Consider the following 5,724-nt stretch of genomic DNA (forward strand, 5'->3'; position numbering starts at 1 on the left):
GCTACAGGTTTCTCCTCATTTAGATTATATTATATCATACGCAGGCTTCAAGGAAATACTTACGCTTATAACTCGCCAATGACTCCGCCTATAGATCTTTGTCACTATCATTTCAGTAGTTGCTTCACAAGGGATATATATATATATATATATATATATATATATATATATATATATATATATCTTGATGCATTAAATATTAATCCGGGCTTTACTCACACATAACATGATACGAACCCGGGTAACCGCAGGGAAACGGGTCCGACCAGAGTAAATGTGGAGGAAACGTTTTTACTTCCTGCTATCGGTTCTGCCTAAACTATCCTAGCTAATCGCAGAGAGTGGGACGGTTTTTATCAGTTTATTTTATCTTGTAACCGTAGGATTACTAGTATTAATTTCCTTGTTTTTTTCTGGTAATCTTGTTCAAGTTATTATCTATCAAATCATTCTTGTTTTTGGGAGCCAACATGTCTCGAATCGTGCCAAATTATCCTATACTCTATCATTCAATTTCTAGGTTCTGTCATAAAACTTATAACTTATCTCGAATCAGGCCAAATTATATTCTATCAAAAACCATCAGTCGTCTGTTTTCATCTGCCATCCACCCAATTTGTAACCCAATAAAATCCAACCATCTAGATTAGCCTGCCGACCGTTCTATAAGAACTGACCGTCTAGATTGTCCACCCGACCGACCTTTAAACAGTCGGATCTGACCCAACGAAAACAAAACTTTTACCATCGTTAATAACTTGTCGGTTTTGAGAAACATTTTTCGGATTTTTTTTCTTAAACGGTCGGGCCCGACTTTTATGCGGACACATGTCTGGTTCTGGATGGTTGCATAACCCGTCAGATGGCAGATATTAATCGGACGGTCCGACTTTTCTTGGATGATTATTTTGAGTATTTCTAGAAGTGGGGACTAGTCAAGGAATGAATTCGATCAACAGGGCCATCTAAGTCATTTTCTTATATAATTAAACATGCTTTTTTTTTTGAAAGGCCAAATTTTATAAAAGAACAAATAGGACCTCATGCAAGTAGCAAGAAGCCTAAAGTACAACGAACGAACCTAGAAACCCAACTAAACAAACCCACATTTATAAAGGAAAACTTTCGAAATTAAGTTCGCACCAAGATTTCCAATCAACGCTCCCTCTTGTGCTCTTGAGATTCCAAATTCCACCTGTTTTCCTTTCCTCCCATGCACCTCCGATGTTATAAGATAACATTTTCATAGTTTACCTATAAACTCGTGTTCCTCAACAATCATCATGCGGATTATATCTTCTTGCCCCATAACCCGATAACCTAAAATTTCCCCGACTTCAATCGTTTTCAAGACCTCCCTTTCGATCTCTTCCTTGGATTTCCTTTTATTAATCATAGACTGTTCTTGCAAGCTGTCCGTTTCGCTACCATCATTAAAATCAAGTCTTGAAATAAGACGTGTTGATGAGATCGATTTGTTAACCCAAAATTTGTCTTTGAGTTTCAACAAAATCGGGTGAGCTTTCCTTTTACTATTCAGCTCTTTAGTTTGCTTCTCTTTTCTTGTTGTGTTCCGAACCGATTCGGAGGATACCTCCTTGTTTAGATCAGGTACAACCTCTTCTCTACCCACATGTTCAATTAATTCCATTAAATCATGCTAACTGAATATAAAATCATTTTTTTTCAAAAATACTCATGAAGTCAAGAGATTACAGCTGCAATATTGATAAATGGCCATAACGTGTAATCAGTATTTTTCAAGGATGCTCTTAATTTATCTTCATGTTCTTTATCTTTTTTATTGAATAAAGTGAAAAGCATGATTAAAGAATACAGGGAACTTTATTAGTATTTAACTACGTGAAAAGGTATTTGCAAATTAATAAAATATATTGCTACGTTTAATGGTCATCACGTGTCTTTTTGTCTTTATGATGCAAATAAGAATCTTTACACCTCAGTCAATCATAAGATACTAAATCCTTGTCTTAATATTATACACTTCGATCTCTTGTTGATTTATCTCTTAACAGTTCATACGAACTTTACACAGTTAACAAAGCTTTCATTTTATTAACTAGATTCTTGAAGCATACATTCAATGGCATCCACCTCAGTTTCATCCGTTCAGAAAAGCTTCAAGTACGATGCATTTTTGAGTTTTAGGGGCGAAGACACCCTTAGGACCTTTGTTGATCATCTTTATCATGCTCTTCACACTAGAGGCGTTACCACCTACAAAGATGATGAGAGAATCGAGAAAGGGAAAAGGATCAGCAACCAGCTGTTGAGATCCATTGAAGAGTCCGAGATTTCACATCATTGTTTTCTCCAAGAACTATGCATCTTCATCGTGGTGCTTAGGTGAACTCGTCAAGATTATGGAGTGCCAGAGGACTACTGAGCAGACTGCTTACCCCATCTTCTATGATGTGGAGCCCACCGAAGTCCGCAACCAAAGTGGGGAATTTGGAGAAGCCTTTGTGAAACTAGTGGAGAAAAAGGCGTTTGAGAGATGGAGAGATGCTCTCAAAGAAGCAGCTTCTCTAGCCGGGTGGGAGCTGAAAAACACTCTTGATGGGTAATTCATTCATCTTATATTCTTCAATTTTGTTTTATTATATACTTCTAACATGAAACATTAGTATATCACTATCTTATTACTTCATATTTGGTTGTATGTTTTATGTTAAAATTTATTGTTTTATGTGGGATTTTGAGTAATCTGATTGAATCATTTTTTACACACAGGCATGAAGCTAAGTTCATTGAAAAAATCATGGAAGAAATTCTACCAAAGCTATATTTCATCAATTTGAGCATTGATGACAACTTAGTGGGGATGGAGGTTCGAGTAAATAAGATACTTTCATCTTTAGAAATTGGTTTAGATAGTGTTCGTATGATAGGGATTAAGGGGATAGGAGGTGGTGGAAAAACGACTTTAGCCACTGCAGTTTTTAATCATATATCTGGTTGGTTTGAAGGTGCAAGCTTTGTTGAGAATGTCCGAGAAGTTTCAAAAAGCTCTTTGTCTGGTTTGAAGGAATTGCAAAAACAAGTCCTTTCAGATGTGTTAAATGATCAGAAAGTTGTTGTAAAGAGTGTTTCTGAAGGGAAAAATAAGTAAAAAAGATGATGGTTAGTAGAAAGGTTCTTGTAGTTCTAGATGATGTAGATGATATAACCCAACTTGAGGCCTTAGCAGGCAAACCAACTTGGTTTAAACCAGGAAGTAGAATCATCATCACAACAAGAGATGAGCAAGTGTTGACTGCACACCGAGTGAACTTTACTCATGATGTGAATCTGTTATCACATGAGGAAGCAATTTGCCTATTCAGTACATATGCATTTGATGCAGAGATTCCTACTCAAGGGTTTGAAGAGCTATCAAAAAAAGTTATACATTATGCTGCCGGTCTTCCTTTAACAATCAAAGTTTTGGGTTCTCATCTTTGTGGTAGAAGTGAGCATGAATGGGTAGATGCCCTAGAAAGACTAAAAACAATTCCAGAAGATCAAACTTTAAAAAGATTGGAAATAAGCTATGATTGTCTAGAGAATGACCAAAAAGAAATATGTTTAGATGTTGCATGCCTACAGAGGGGTATGAAAAAGAAGAGAGCAATTAGAATACTTGAAAGCTGTGGATTTTATGCCGAAATCGGTCTAAGGGTTCTTGAATAGAAATCTTTGCTAACTACTTCTGATGATAAACGTCTGCGAATGCATGGCCGTCTAGAAGAAATGGGCAAGAATATTGTTCGTCGTTCGGACCCTGGAGAGCCTAACAAACATAATCGATTATGGATTAGAGAAGAAATTGATGATATGTTGGTAAATGACTTGGTAATGTTAATTTCACTTTCTTGAAAACTAAAAACAATTTTGGTTTATGACAAAAATTTCATGTAAGCCTTTTTATTTACAGGGTACTGTCGGAATCAGAAGTATAAAATTGCATGATTCAGAATCACCTACGGGTATAATTATGAAAGGTCTTAGAAAAATAGAGGAACTTAGAGTTCTTTATGTGGATGATGATTACTTTAAAGACATAAATGATCAAGTTGACCAGTATTTACCTAATACTCTACAATCTCTATATTGGGTTTGCTATCCTTTTACGTGTTTACCAAAAACATTTCAACCAAATAAGCTTGTTCACCTTGAAATGCCTCGTAGCAAGATCACTCAATTGTGGGAAGACGGAGAAGAAAAGGTAAAATTACGGTCGATTGATTGTATTGCATTATTCAAAATTATGATATATGTTGTCATGAGACCAATACTCATCCTTTTTTTCTTCTTCTTATGACAGGTACTTACTAAGCTCAAGTTCCTTGTCCTCAAATATTCAGATTTCAGAAGCTTTGACATGGGGATGACTCCAAATCTAGAAATATGTTATCTCAAAGGATGTATGGAATTTGTAGAATTCAGTATGCCCGTTGAATGTCTAAAGCTCAAAATCCTCATACTAAAAGGTTCAAAGGTGAGTAACCTTAATATTGGGTTGGCCCCATGTTTAGAGACGTTAAAAATAGCATATTGTGAACACATGGTAAAACTGCACATGCCTGTTCAATGTCCAAAGCTAAAATTCCTCAAGCTGAGTTCTTCAAAGGTGAGTAGCCTTAACATTAGGTTTGCCCCATCATTAGAGAAGTTAGAAATATACAGTTGTAACGACCTTGTAGAACTGCAAATTCCGGTTGAATGTCCAAAGCTTAGATTCCTCGAACTAATTACTTCTAAGGTGAGTAGCCTTAACATTGGGTCGGTCCCATGTTTAGAGAGATTAATTCTAGCATTTTGTCAAGACTTAGTAGAGCTGCACATGCCTGTTGAATGTCCAAAGCTTAAATTCCTCAACCTAAGTCATTCTAAGGTGAGTATCCTTAACATTCGGTCGGCCCCATGTTTAGAGGAATTAATTATAGAAAACTGTAATAAAATTGTAGAACTGCACATGTTGGTTGAATTTCCAAAGCTCAAGTTCCTCAAACTTCGTGGTTCTAAGGTGGTTAGACTTAACATTTGGTTGAACCCATGTTTAGAGATACTAGATCTAGAATACTGTAACGACTTTGTAGAACTGCACACGCCTGTTGAATACCCAAAGCTCAAAGTGCTCAACCTAAGTCCTTCATTGTGAGAAGTCTTTACATTGGGTCGGCCCCATGTTTAGAACAGTTAAATATAGCATACTGTAAAGATTTTGTTGAACTACACATGCCGGTTGAATGTCCAATGCTCCAATTCCTTGAACTTAGTGGTTCTAACGTGAGGAGCCTTAACATTGGGTCGGCCCCATGTTTAGAGAAGTTAAATCTAGCATATTGTTATAAATTAGAAGAAGTGAACATGCATGTTGAATGTCCAAAGCTCAGATTCCTCAATCTTTGTGGTTCTAACGTGAGGAGCCTTAACATTGGGTCGGCCCCATGCTTAGAGGAGTTAAATCTGAAGTGTCAAGTGTGTAGAGAGTACAATGAATGAAAAGTGCATACTAGTTTCATTAATCGATTGGCATTAAATAGCTAGAAATACAACTGCTTCAACAACTACCTACTAATAAGGAAATACATAGAAATAAAAGGAAGACTTAAACAAATTAAATAACGTGCCAATTATCCCCTAAGGAACCGGCTTATTTAAAACAAACTAGAACTTGAGCCACAAGGAGAATAACAGCTCCTTTGACCCAGCTGACTT

The 5,724-nt window shown here is 36.4% G+C and overlaps 1 pseudogene across 1 annotated transcript; it reads left to right on the forward strand.

The window, feature by feature from the left end:
• The first annotated feature begins 1,830 nt into the window (after positions 1–1,830).
• LOC143568668 (TMV resistance protein N-like) lies at positions 1,831–5,508 on the forward strand (annotated as a pseudogene). Its single transcript, XR_013141608.1, has 4 exons — positions 1,831–2,584; positions 2,755–3,855; positions 3,938–4,228; positions 4,328–5,508. The product of XR_013141608.1 is annotated as a TMV resistance protein N-like (transcript).
• Positions 5,509–5,724: the final 216 nt, after the last annotated feature.

This window comes from Bidens hawaiensis, unplaced genomic scaffold (assembly GCF_021521415.1).
Source record: "Bidens hawaiensis isolate Kalapana, Puna unplaced genomic scaffold, B.hawaiensis_p1.1 tig00024041_1, whole genome shotgun sequence".
Taxonomy (NCBI): domain Eukaryota; kingdom Viridiplantae; phylum Streptophyta; class Magnoliopsida; order Asterales; family Asteraceae; genus Bidens; species Bidens hawaiensis.